We start from the raw sequence: 14,384 nt of genomic DNA on the forward strand, positions 1-14,384 counted from the left end.
GAGAACTCCCTCACTGTCATGAGATCAGCAGGGTGAAATTCTGCCCCCGTGATCCAATCACCTCCCACTAGGTCCCTCCCCCAACACTGGAGATTTCAATTCAACATGAGGTTTGAGTGGGGATACAGAAACAAACCATATTTTTCCACTCGAGGCCCCTCCCAAATATCATGTCCTTCTTACATTTCAAAACCAATCATGCCTTCCCAACAGTCCCCCAGAGTCTTAACTCATACCAGCATTAACTCAAAAGTCCAAGTCCAAAGTCTCGTCTGAGACAAGCCAAGTCCCTTCTACCTATGAGCCTGTGAAGTGAAAAACAAGTTATTTCTAAGATACAATGGGAGTACAGGTTTTGGGTAAATATTCCTGCTCTAAATGGGAGAAATTGGCCAAAACAAAGAGGGGCTACAAGCCCCACACAAGTCTGAAACCCAGCAGGGCAGTCATTAAATCTTAAAGCTCCCAAATAACCTCCTTTGCCTCCATGTCTCTCATCTAGGCCATATTGAAGCAAGGGCATATTGATCCGAAGGCCTTGGGCAGCTCTGCCCTGTGGCTCTGCAGTGTCTAGCCCCTGCGGCTGCTTTCTCAAGCTGGCATTGAATGCCTGTGGCTTTTCCAGATTTGTGGTGCAAGCTGTCATTGGATCTACCATTCTGGGGTCTGGAGGACAGTGGCCTTCTTCCCACAGCTCCACTAGGCTGTGCCCCAGTGAGGACTCTGTGGTGGCTCCAACCCCACATTTCCACTTTGCACTGCCCTAGTAGAGGTTCTCCATGAGGGCTCTGCCCCTGCAGCAAACTTCTGACTAGACATCCAGGAATTTCTATACATCCTCTAAAATCCAGGTGGAAGCTCCCAAACCTCACCTCTTGCTTTCTGTATACCCACAGGTCCAACAACACATGAAGTATTGACTCAAGCTGTACCTTCACCCCTTTTAGCCATGGCTAGAGCTGGAGCAGCTGAGATACAGAGTACCATGTCTGGAGGCTGCATAGACCAGCAGGGCCCTGTGCCTGGCCCATGAAACCTTTTTTCCCTCCTAAGGCTCCAGGCCTGTGATGGGAGGGGCTGCCACAAAGGTCTCTGAAATATCTTGAAGACATTTTCCCCACTGTCTCGGCTATTCATATTTTGTTCCTCTTTACTTATGCAACTTCTGTAGCAGGCTTGAATTTCCCTCCAGAAAATTGATTTTTCTTTTCTACCACCTGGTAAGGCTGCAGATTTTCCAAACTTTTATGCTCCTCTTCCCTTTTAAATACAAATTCTCTTTGCTTATGCAAATGGCCATAGGATTTTAGAAGCAACCAGGTAACCTCTTGAATGCTTTGCTGCTTAGAAATTTCCTCTGCCAGATAACCCAAATCATCTCTCTCAAGTTCAAAGTTCCATAGATCTCTAGGGCAGCGGCAAAGTGCTGCCAGTCTCTTTGCTAAAGCATAGCAAGTATGACCTTTGTTCCAGTTCCCAATAAGTTCCTCATCTCCATCTGAGACCACTTTAAGCTGGATTTCATTGTCCATATTACAATATGTGTTTTGGTCAAAACTACTCAACAAATCTCTAGGAAGTTCTGAACTTTCCCTCATCCTCCTGTCTTTTTCTAATCCCTCCAAATTGTTCCAACCTCTGCCCATTATCCAGTTCCAAAGTCACTTCCACATTTTCAAGTATCTTTATAGCAATGCCCAACTCCTCTAGTACCAAGTTTTTATATTAGTTCATTTTCACACTGCTATAAAGAACTATGTGAGAATGAGTAATTTATAAAGAAAAGAGGTTTAATTGACTCACAGCTCGATAGGCTGTACAGGAAGCATGGCTGGGAGGCCTCAAGAAACTTACAATAAGGGTGGAAGGTGAAGGGGAAGCAAACATGTCTTACCATGTCAGAGCAGGAGACAGAGAGACAGTGGGCAAACAGGGAAGTGCTACACACTTTTAAACAACCAGATCTCCTGAGAACTCACTCACTCTAGTGAGAACAGCAAGGGGAAAATCCACCCCCCGATCCAATTACCTTCCACTGGGTCCATCCTCCAACAATGGGGATTACAGTTTAACATGAGATTTGGGTGAGGACACATAGCCAAACCATATCATCTTTTAAGGATTTATTTTTAGAAGATCATAGGGTATAAACATTCTTATGACAGAGGGCATGACATAAGAATTTAGAAAACAGAGAATTTAGAAAATAGTCCAGAATTGCTGTCCAGAAAATATTAACTATTGAAAAGGAAATAAGCATTTGAAATAGAAATATAAAGTTAAGCATAAAAGTATTAACATCTAATTATTATAAACTTTCTGTAATTGAAGTTGAACTGTTAGGACAATTTTTAAAGGCAGTATAGTGGTTAAGCATTGCCTTTGAAGCCATCCTTTATGGGTTTAATTCCATTCTGCTATTTGCTTGTTGGGTATTGTAAAATTTTCTATGGTTTTCATAAGCGAATACCACAGATTTGGTGGCATAAACAACAGAATTTTATTTTCCTGACTCTGAAGGCTGGAAGTCCATGATCATGGTGCAGGGTTAGGTTCTAATGAGGCCTCTCCTCTTAGTTTGCAGATGGCCATCTTCTTGCTGTGCCCTCACATGGTCTTCTTTTCTGTGCGTGTGCATGCCTGGTGTGTCTTCCTCTTCTTAGAAGGTCATCAGTCCTATTGGATTATAGCCCCACACTTGTGACCTCATTTAACTTATTAACCTCCTTAAAAACTCTGTCTCCAAATATAGTCACGTCAGGGGTTAGTGATTCAACACATGAATATTGGGAGGACACAGTTCAATCCATAACAGGTATGCTTGGCCAAGTTACTCGATGTCTGCATATCTGAGTTATCTCATTTGTAAAATCAAGGTAATAATACTTTATTGGCTATGATGGGATTAAATGTGCTTTTATGCATAAAGCATTCAAGAACAGTGCCTAGCACATGGTAAGTGTTCAATAGATAAGTAGTGTCACGTTTAAAAATTGAAAGTTTACATGGACATGGTATGCATTAATCATACTACACTATAAAAATGGCTTCCATAACAGGATTTCTAAATTGGATACAATAACAATTCTTATAATTATTAGGAGTAATTAGTATTAATGGAGAAGAAATAGAAACATTAAGCAAGTAATCCAAAATCATATAATGAATTGACAGCATGATTAAGTGCAAATGTTTCAAGAAAAGTTATATCCTTTTAATTCCTTTTAAATTAAAATAACTGTCATAAAGAAGACTAGTCATCTTCTATGGTAAATATTTTTGAATTTTAGTAGGTAGAAACATGGGCTTAAAAATTTTTTAAATCACTTGGAAGATTTCACTTATTTCAGCTTTTTTAAACTGCTCCATCCACATAGAAAATAAACCTCCCAATACAACTAGCTCCAAAATGTTTAGTAGGATGTTTAAGAATAAGAAAAATGGGCCAGACACAGCGGTTCATGCTTGCTATCCCAGCACTTTAGGAGACCAAGGCAGGCGGATCACCTGAGGTCAGGAGTTCAAGACCAGCCTGACCAACATGGTAAAACCCCGTCCCTACTAAAAATGGAAAATTAGCTGGGTGTGGTGGCACATGCCTGTAATTCCAGCTACTCGGGAGGCTGAGGCAGGAGAATCGCTTGAACCCGGGAGACGGAGGTTGCAGTGAGCCGAGATCGTGCCATTGCACTTCAGCCTGGGCAACAAGAGTGAAACACCTTCTAAAAAAGGAAAAGAATAAGAAAAATAAGTGCCAAGATACTAACAGCATCCATATTACCTCCTTATTGAAATAAACTTACTGGAAAATGAAGCAACCCACAAGTAATACCTGAGTTGTATTTTGTGAGGAGTAGTAGGCAAGGTAACATTGAAAATGCAAAGGAAGGTATGATATATAAACAGATAATTAAGATAATATAGATATTCACATAATATCTTTGAGTATAGCTGAAGGACACCTAACTCAGCATGGCAGGGAGAGATTGGGCAAGAATTCCAGCATCATAGTGGTCATCTTGGAATAAATGGAGAAATGGCATTGAGCTGAAGATGACTACAAGATAGCTGCCAATAGGGGCAGTGGAAAGGGACAGCTTAGCCAGCAGAGGTGTAGAAGACAGGCTTAAATGTGACAAAACTAGAGGCAGAGAGAGTAGTAAAAACAGCTATGATGATCCAGCCAGAATTAGCTAGTGGGGATAAAAGAAAAAGAGAAGAAAAAGTGGAGAAACGCTTAAGCATTAAAAGTATTAGAACTATGGATGGGTAGATATGGAACTGTGGGAGAGGAAAAGGATTAGACAGCAATTCAGAAAGAGGAGCCATTTAGAGGGAAGATGACACATTCAGATTTCAAACTATTAGGATCAACGTGATGATAAGTGGTTGACAGAAGGTTGAATATATAAATCTAGAGCATGGGGATTAAGGCTGGGCTGTACAGCAGTTGAAACAAGAGACTGGACAAGATCACCCATAGAGTATTAAAAATGACAAGCGGGTAGGGAGAAGAAAGGGACAAAGTGAGGTATAAAAATATAGTCAGATAGAAGAAATAATCCCTCGTATTAAGTAAATCAGTAATTATAGTAAACAGTAACCTATTGTACATTTCAAAAGAGGTAGTGATGAATAATTACAATGTTTCCAGCATAAAGAAAATATGAATGTTTAAGGTGATGGATATCCAAATAACCCTGATTTGATTATTACACATAATGTGAATGTATTGAAATGTCACATGTACCACAAACACATTTAAATTTATCGTGTATCAATAAAAAATATTTTGACCAATGACTTAGAGACAGAAGCCTGGAAAACATCAATATTAAAGGAAAAAACACATAGAAGAAACCCATGAAGGATCCAGAGGAGAGATGAGAACCAGCAAAAAACTGAGTTACAGAAGATAAATGTGCAGAGATTCTAACATAGGGGAGGCTTTGATAAAAGCCCATTGAATATGTCAAAAAGAAATTAATTTGCGACCTTAGAGATGTCAGTGTCTGTATGGTGAGGGAACTAGGAAGATGAACAGATTGTAGTGAATTCCTCTGAGTAGGAGATGAATGTCTAGAAATACCTTAGAGTATTTCTCAGCTTATACAGGCAAGAAATAGTGTCTCACCTAAGGTAATATCTCTGTAGTGAAACAAACATAGACAGAAGTGTTCAAAGTAAATGATGTGCAGAGACTAGATGGAGAAGTCTGGCCCAGATCGGAGACTACAGTTCAAGCTGGGATTATCAGCCTAATGAAATGCTTTACTTGGGAGAAAACAGAATTTCAAATGGAGAACTAACCAATGACAAAAGAAAATGCGTCATTATTTCAAACAGAAAACGAAGGAACCACAAGCAGAATTAGCAGTAATATTGACTTTTGATGTCATGTCCTGCAAGTTACTCAGAAAGGATTCCTTAAATACCCTAGACTAAGGGCAGGACAAGTTTCAGAGAATGAACTGGGCTTGAACGTGTCAGTAAAGATCAAGTTGCTCCAACAAAAGGAAAGGAGGGTGGGCACAGGGAGCTTGGGAAGCATAAGAATAGATTGACAGGGGAAAACATGACTATACAAGTTTAATCTGCATAGATATGCAAGATGGACTTCACAGCTAAACTGCTAGGACACATGAAAGAGTCAGGGAAGTAAATTATCCAATGGAATAAGAAATGGACAAAGGAAGAAAGAATAGCATGTCACAAGTCAAATACATGAGAGTTTCCATGCCTGGCACATAAGAATGTGGTAAAGTTTTATTGAATGAAGAAATGAATGAGTAAACAAATTAATGAAAAAATAATGAATGCAAAGACTGGTCACAGTTTTATTGTTTCACTTTATCTAAATTAAGATAGAAACACAGTATCCATGCTTCATCGAAAATTTCCATTTTTAAATTATGCATGGATTATCCCCCTCACCCCCAAATTTCTCTAGACAAGAGTTGACTTTATAAAAGAAAATTAAAAGTTAATTAAGTTTTATTTATTTGGAAAATTGAAAAGAATTAGTGGAAGCCATTGATGAAAATCACTTACAAACATAAAGAATTAGTTTTCCTTTACTATTGTCCTACTTTTCAGTTTCCTCTCAGTAGGAAAGTTATTAATCTGTTGTGTTTTATTGTAGGATGATAATTTTACATTTAATTATACATACAACCTGCACTAAGCACACCCTCACTAAAGGGCATACCCTAATAAAGACGATAGAACATGCCTCTATAACCCAGCAAGGTCAATCTGTGAGAAGAATAAATAAAAACATAATTTAGTAACTGCTAGAATAATCTGAGAAGGTAGAAATGAAGATCATGTCTGGAGGACAAAATGATTTTTAAAAAATAGAAAATGATGAGGCCACAAGGTAAATGATGAAAAAGGCTGGATTTGGAGTCAGAAGACAGTTCTTGTTCTGTGATTTACCTTGTCGTCTAGGACAAACCACTTAATGTGTCTTGCTTTGTTTTCCTCATCCACTATGCAGAAGCCATAGTGATCTTCTTAAAACATAAATCAAATCACATCGCTTCCCTGCCTAAAATCCTCCAATAGTCTCTTCTCACAATTGGAATAAAATCTAACCCCGTCCTCGTGACCTTCAGCATTGTGAACATGAACGGAACCCTGCCTACCTCTTTAAACTGCTGTCTTTTCCTTTTTCCTTTTATTCACTGTTCCTAGATTGTTCTTAAACCCTGTGAAGCTCACATTTGCTGTTTGTCTGCCTGAAATTCTGAGTCCTAGGTCCCCTTGTTGTTGAATATTTCTTGTTGTTTAGGTGTCAGCTCAGATGCTACCTGCTCAGAGATGCCTTACTTTACTTTCTATAGAAAAATAGCTACCTTACTCTCATTTACCAATCTCTTTCAAATAACTATAACTTATTTTCGTTTAACTAAGTATAGAAAATAATATATATTTTTTACTATTTATTTCCATATATTATGTGTGTCCTCCTATCAAACATCTCCTTGCCTATCTTGTTCATCACTGAAATCTTTGACTCTGGCTAACAATTTGCTTCACAAGAATTTGTAGATGAAAGGAGAAAAAAGGAAAAAAAGGAGACGAGAGAACAGGAAAGGAGAGAAGAGGAGAAGAAAGGAAAGGAATGAAAGGGGAAGGAAAAAAGAGGAAGAAAGGGAGGGAGAAAACAAATAAATACAATACTTAGGCAATAAAATGAGAAAAAATATGAGAAATTATACTGGGAAAAAACTATCATGGCATTGTTTAAATATCACTTCATGCTTGAATATATTTAAATACCACAAACTTGTTATGATTTAAAGGAACTCAAAAGACTATTGTTTTCGTTTTCTTGATATTTCAGTGAAGCCTGCAAAATGTATATGTGGGGAAGTGTGAGTAGATGTGTGATTTAATTTTTGTGCTTTATTTGGGTGAAACTGGAGTATGAAGAAACATAAGAGACACCCTCAGAGCACAATCAAGATGTCAGCATTCACAAACCCATGTGCTCCCCCTCTAAATTATACTCCTCCAGATGGCTTGGTTAATTTTGAAGTGGATAAAGCTAACAGTGCCAGATCACACCCAAGCAGTATAAAACTGTATAAGAACACAATAAAACAGTAATAAACAATAGATTATTTTAGTGGCATATGGCAGATACTGAGTCAGGCCAGCCTCAAATGTAATCTTTGGATTCTGTTTAAAAATCAGTGTCTGAATTATAGCATTAGCATTCAAAGCACTCCTGTAAGCAGTAAGCAACTATTCTAAAGAAGAGAAAGGAAGGGTCAGATAAAGGAGAAAAGGAAAACACAATGGTCATTGGAGAAGAAAGATAAACAAGAAATAGTAAGCAGTGCTTGCATGACAATCTACAAGGGGAAATATAAAATTCATGAAAGCATTCAACAGGAAGAGATGGCAACAAGTAGACCAATATGAAGGAAATGGGTATGGGAACTCCCAGCAAGAAGGGGAGCAAAGGAGAAAGAGGAAAATACACACAAACAAAATAACAATTCCTCCCTTTTCTGAATATCTGGACATAAAATTTATTGTCTTCCATTAAAATGACAAAAATTGTATCTTGCATCATCAAAGTTGGAAATATATTGTTAAAACCTTAACTCTGCGATCTCTAAGTAAAAATTCCCTCTTCTGAACATGTCTTCACCCCTACACCAAACCCAACCATCTTCTCCTGGGAGAGGGATGTTTCAGAACAATGACAGATCTGTTCAAATTGCTAAAATTAAAGCTTCCAAGTGAAGAGCCCAAGATATAGCCCCCTTTTACCTACTTATATCCTATTTATAGTACGTATTTCAATGTAAACAAGACTTCCTCCATACCAAGTAGAGATTGTACACCTAGACACTAAATAAAAAAGTTTTTTTCCAGAAAAATACTTTTCAAGTGAGAATTTTGTTAATGGATAGTTTCTTGATAACATGAGTGATCTGAATAAAGTTAGTTATCCACATAATTAACTATATATGGCTCAATAGGAAGTCCCAGCCTTCATTCCAACACAGGAACACAAATTGCTCACAAATGTACACACTAAACATTTTTATACGAATTCCAGACTCCAATTAAGATGTTGCAGTATTCCAAGTGTGCACAAAGTACAGAATAGTCAAATTGAATTGAGTAAGAAGAGCAATCTCATTTACCTGTGTCAGCCTCTCTCCCAAGTTAGCACAGCTCAGTGCCAAGACAGAATGCCTCTTCACATCTTTTTCGTCTGGGAGAAAAGAATAGAGCATGCCTCCAACATTCCAGCTTTTCATAGAGCTGCCCAAGAAACTGGTCTCTTACTTCCTTGATTGGTGTGCCCACAAAACTAGCATAATTTGAATGTCTGGGGGTCACTGAGGACAATGGAAAGCAGCAGGTGGCTTGATATGGTTGGCACAGCATGGCACAATTGGGGGAGGAAGTGCACAAGTTAAGACTTCTTCCTTGGCAAGAAGGGAGAAGAGTGGAGCATGTGTTGGCATTCTGGCTCTTCAGAGGGCTGCCCAAGGGACTAGTTTCTGTCTTGCCTCACTTGGAGCACTCATGGAACTAGCATAGTTTCGATGCCTTGGAGCCACTGAGAGCAAAAGTTAAAAAAAGCAGTAGGCAGTTTGCTATAGCTACCATACCTCAGTAAAATCAAGAGAAGATGCACAACTCAAGGCTTCTCCTTCAAGAGGGAAGGAGAAAGGAGCGAGAAATGAGTCTGTCATTCTAGCTTCTTGGAACACCAGCTTCTGACACCTTACTCAGTGTACTGATAGGAAGCTTGCATGCCCTGGATGTTTGCTAGCCACTGACAACAAAAGAGAGTGGGAAACTTGCAGCTGTAGAACCAGAGAACTTGTGGTGGCACAGACGGACATCAGAAAAGATAATGAGTTCCTGAGGGGAAACAAAAAACACAGTAAGCCTCTCTGAGAAATTGCATGCACAGGCCCAGACACCCCAAAAAGTTTCAGAGGATTCCAGAATCTCTTTCTGGGCTACTTAGTGGGAGTCTTATCTAAACAAAGCCAGTCTGAAGACTGGGAGAAGTGACAGATCCTAATACAAAGCTACAAGGTGCATGAAAAAACAAGGAAACATGGCTCAATCAAAGGAATAAACTAAATCTCCAGAAACTGGACCTACAAAGAGGTATGTGGACAACTTGAAAGAGAATTCAAAATAATTGTCATAAAGATGCCCAGTGAGCTCAAAGAAATAACAAACGAACAGAATAAAGTATCAATAAAGATACAGCAAATATAAAAAAGAAGTTTTGGAGCTGAAAAATAAAATAAACTGCAAAATTCACTAGAGAAGTTTAATGGCAGACTTGATATTCAGAAGAAAACATCAGCAAACTTGAATATGAGTCATGTGAAATTATCTTCTAGAGGCTCAAAATGAAAAAAGAATGACAAAGAATAAAGAAAACCTAAGGGACATACGAGGCACCATCAAATGGACCAATATTTGCATTATTGTTGTTTCAGAAGGGGAAGAGAGAGAGAATGGGGCAGAAACATTACTTAGTAAAATAATGGCTGAAAACTTCCCAAATGTAAGGATGGAAATGGACATCTAGATTTGAGAAACTCTACACGCTCCAACTAAGATGAATTCAAAGAAATACACACCAAGCAACATCATAATCAAATTGTCTAAAGTCAAAGAAAAACAATTTTGAAAGCACCAGGAGAAAAGCAACTTGTTATGAACAAGAGACTAACACCAGATTTCTCAGAAGAAACCTTCCAAGACAGAAGAGAAGTGGGATGATATATCAAAACACTGACAGAAAAAAAACCTGCCAGTCACGAATACTGTATCCAGAAAAACTATCCTTTAGTAATTAAGGAAAAATACTCTCCCAGATAAAGAAAAGCTGAGGGAATTCATCATCACTAGACCGCCTACAAGAAGTTCTAAAGGGAGTTTATCAAGTTGAAACGAATGGATGCTAAACAGCAGCATGAAAGCATACATAAATACAAAGCTCACTGGTAAAGGTAAATACATAAAAACATAAAGAATACTACTGCTGTGATCTGAATGTTTGTGTGCATTCAAAGTTCATTTGTTGTCATCTTAACCCCCAAGATAATGGTATGAGGAAGTGGGGCCTTTGGGAGACAATTAGGTCATGGGAGCCAAGCCTTCATAAATGGGATTAATGCTTTTACAAAAGAGGCCCGTGTGATCTTGCTTGCCTCTTCTGCTATGTGAGAACACAGAGAGAAGGCATAGTCTATGAATAGGAAGTGGGCCCTCATCAGATACCAAATCTCTTGGCACCTTCACCTTAAACTACCCAGCCTCCAGAACCATGACAAATAATTGTTTGTTGTTTATAAGCTACACAGCTTATGGTATTTTATTACAGCAGCCTTAACAAACTAAGACAACTGTAATATTGTAACAATGCTGTATAAATCTTTTAATTATTGTATAAAAGTTAAAAGATAAAAGTATAAGAAATAATTATAAAAATCTAGCAATGGGTATGCAATATAAAAAGATGTAATTTGTGACATCAATAGCATAAAGTATGGGGGAAGTGAGTAAAAGTTAAGCGTTTTTGTATGGAATTGAAGTTATCAGTGTAAAGCAGATTATTTTAACAATAACATGTTTTATGGCAACCACAATGAAAGTACCTATATAGCAGATATTCAAAAGAAAATGAGAAAGAAATCAAAACATGCCACTACAAAAAAAGTCAGAAAAATACAAAGTAAGACAGTGAGAGCAAAAGTGAGTCAAAAAGCTACAAGACAGCTAAAAAGCAATTTAAGAAATGGCAATAATAAGTCCTTTTCTATCAATAATTACTTTAAATGTAAATAAATTTAACTCTCGATTAAAAGACTGATATAGTGGCTGAATGGATTTAAAGAAAACAAGACTCAACTATATGCTGTATACAAGAAACTCACTTTGGACTTTAAGATCCACACAGGCTGAAAGTGAAAGGATAGAAAAAATAATCCACACAAATTGTAGTCAAAAAAGACAGCAAGAGTGGCCAAATTTATATCAGACAGAGTAGATTTTAAGTCAAGAACTGTCCAAAAAGACAAAGAAGGACAAGGACATTATATAATGATATAAGGGTCAATCTACCAGGAATATGTAACAATTATAAATATACATGTACCCATAATCAGAGCACCCAAATATAGGAAGCAATCAATGAAAGAATTTAATAGAGAAATAGACAACACACAATAACAGTAGGGAATTTCAATATACCACACTCAATAATTGATAGAACATCCAGGCAGAAGATCAATAAGGAAATAAATAAATAAGAGGATTTGAACCAGACTATAGATCAAATGGAACTGACAGACATTTGCAGAACATTACAACTTGCAGCAGCAGAATACATATTCTTCCCAAGCATGCATGAAACATTCTCCAGAATAGATCACATGTTAAGTCACAAAGAAGTCTTAACAAATTTAAGAAGATTCAAACTGTGCCAATTATATTTTCCAACAACAATGGAATGAAACAAAAAGCAAAGGAAAATGGAAAAGTTCTTAGATATGTGAATATTAAACAACACACTCTTGAATAATCAATGAGTCAAAGAATAAATCAGAAGGTAAACTTTAGAAAAATATTTTGAGACAAATAAAGATGAAAAGAGAACATAACAAAATGTATAGGATGCACCATGACCAAGTCAGATTTATCCCTGGGTTACACGGATGGCCAAAATACAAAAATAATATGAGACACCACATTAACAGAATAAAGGATAAAAATTACATGATTATTTCAATATATGCAGAAAAAGCATCTGAAACATTTAACACCCTTTCATGATAAAAAAAACTCAATAAACTAATAGAAGAAAATTACCTCAACATAATACAGGCTACAGTTAATGTCATGCTATACGGTGAAAAACTGAAAGCTTTTCCTCTAAGATCAGGAACCGGTTAAGGATGCCCACTCTGACCACTTCCATTCAACATACTACTGGAAGTCCTAGCCAGAGAAATTAGGTGAGAAATATAATAGAAAGGCATCCAAATCAGAAAGAAAGAAAAACAAATTTTCACTGTTGGCAGATAATATGACGCTGTATGTAGAAAACCTTGACAATTACACACACACAGACACACACACATACACAAACCATTAGAACAAATAAACCAATTAAGCAAAGTTGCAGGATACAAAATCAACACACAAAAATCAGTTGAGTATATGTACATTACCAATGAACAATTGGAAACAAAAATGAAGAAGACAGTGCATTTACAACTGAATCCAAAAGAATAAAATTCTTAGTAATAATATAAACTGAGAAGTATTATAAAATATCTAGACACTGAAATCTATAAAAGATTGCTAAAACATGCACACACACACACACACACACAAATAGGGGGCGTGATGCCATAAGCCAACCAGCCCACAATGTCAAGTTTAGCATCCAGAACACCAATGCGGCAGTAGCCATTTCGATTCGGAGTGTCTTCTTCTCTGAGGTGCCCATAATAGTCATTGACTGGGTTCAAATTGATGCCAATTCCGCAGTTCTTCATGATGAGTTCATGGCTCACAAACTTAGATTAATTCCCCTCATTAGTGATGACATTGTGGACAAGCTGCTATCCTCCCGGGACTGCCCATGTGAAGAGTTCTGCCGAGTGCTTGGTGGAGTTCACCCTCGATGTGCAGTGCAGTGATGACCAGATTTGACATGTCACATCTTGAGACCTCATCTCCAACAGCCCCCAGGTCATTCCAGTGAAACAAGATGATGACCCTAATGACTACGTGGAGCAGGATGACATTCTCATCATCAAGTTGAGAAAGGGCCAGGAGCTGAGACTTTGAGCCTATACAAAAAAGTGTTTTAGCAAGGAGCATGCCAAGTTGAACCTTACTGCAGGGGTGGCTTTTGAGTACAATCCAGCCAATGCCATGAGGCATGCAGTGTACCCCAAACCCAAGGAGTGGCCAAAGAGTGAGCACTTGGAGCTGGATGAGGATGAGTCACAGGTGCCCTGTGACCCCATGGGCAAGCCAGAAAGGTTTTACTACAACATGAATTCCTATGGCTCTCTGTGTCCTTAAACCATGTGCTCTTAGCCCTCACTGGATTGAAGAAGAAGCTGAGTGATTTACAAACTCAATTAAGCCATGAGATCCAGAGTGACATGCTAACTATAAACTAGCTGCAGCTTGCTGCTTCAGCAAGAATGGGGATTCAAGCCAGCAGCTGGATTTGGGGAGTCTCTCTTGAGACTCTTCTAGTTTTTGGAAATCTAGTCTACTGTTGCTTGAGCTTCTTGGCAAGTCATCAGTACCAACTAGAAGCGGGTAATAGATACTAGGGATGCCAGCGGCATTTAAGCAGGACAGTTTTTTACTGGCCCTAACTGCAAATCGCCAGCAGTGCTCCACAGATCCTAAAACATCCCTTTTAGCCTGTTTCCTAATGCGTCTGTAGGGGAGCCAACCGGACTTCTCTCCTGGTTAGTTCAGTTCTTTACTTTAAACGCTTTCTGTCCAAAAGGAATAATTTCAGTTGTACCTTAGATTTCTGGTATTAGGATTGAATGTTACAGCCTTCATTCAAAGGGCCTATAAACCCTTCCAGTTCTTTCCCCAAGTCTGTCCTACTAGCACTTCAAATTCCCAGGCGTCTTTAATTTGAGAAGTAACCTTCTGGGAAGAGCATCAGGCCATGGCTGTGCCCTCTCCCCTATGTAGATACAATATTTCACTCTCTACCCAGCAGTTACAAACCCCTTCACCACCGATACCTGATTATTTAGTTTGGTGATGGTGGTGGTGGTAGTGGTGGCAGTGGCCAGCAGGATCAAGGGCCTCTCCCACATACACAGAAGTATTTCATTTCT

At 38.3% G+C, this 14,384-nt stretch overlaps 1 pseudogene; it reads left to right on the top strand.

Annotated features, from left to right (window-relative positions):
• The first annotated feature begins 7,470 nt into the window (after positions 1-7,470).
• On the top strand, positions 7,471-13,697 carry LOC101143864 (DNA-directed RNA polymerase II subunit RPB3-like; annotated as a pseudogene).
• The last annotated feature ends 687 nt before the right edge of the window (positions 13,698-14,384 follow it).

This window comes from Gorilla gorilla, chromosome 22, assembly GCF_029281585.2.
Source record: "Gorilla gorilla gorilla isolate KB3781 chromosome 22, NHGRI_mGorGor1-v2.1_pri, whole genome shotgun sequence".
Lineage (NCBI taxonomy): Eukaryota > Metazoa > Chordata > Mammalia > Primates > Hominidae > Gorilla > Gorilla gorilla.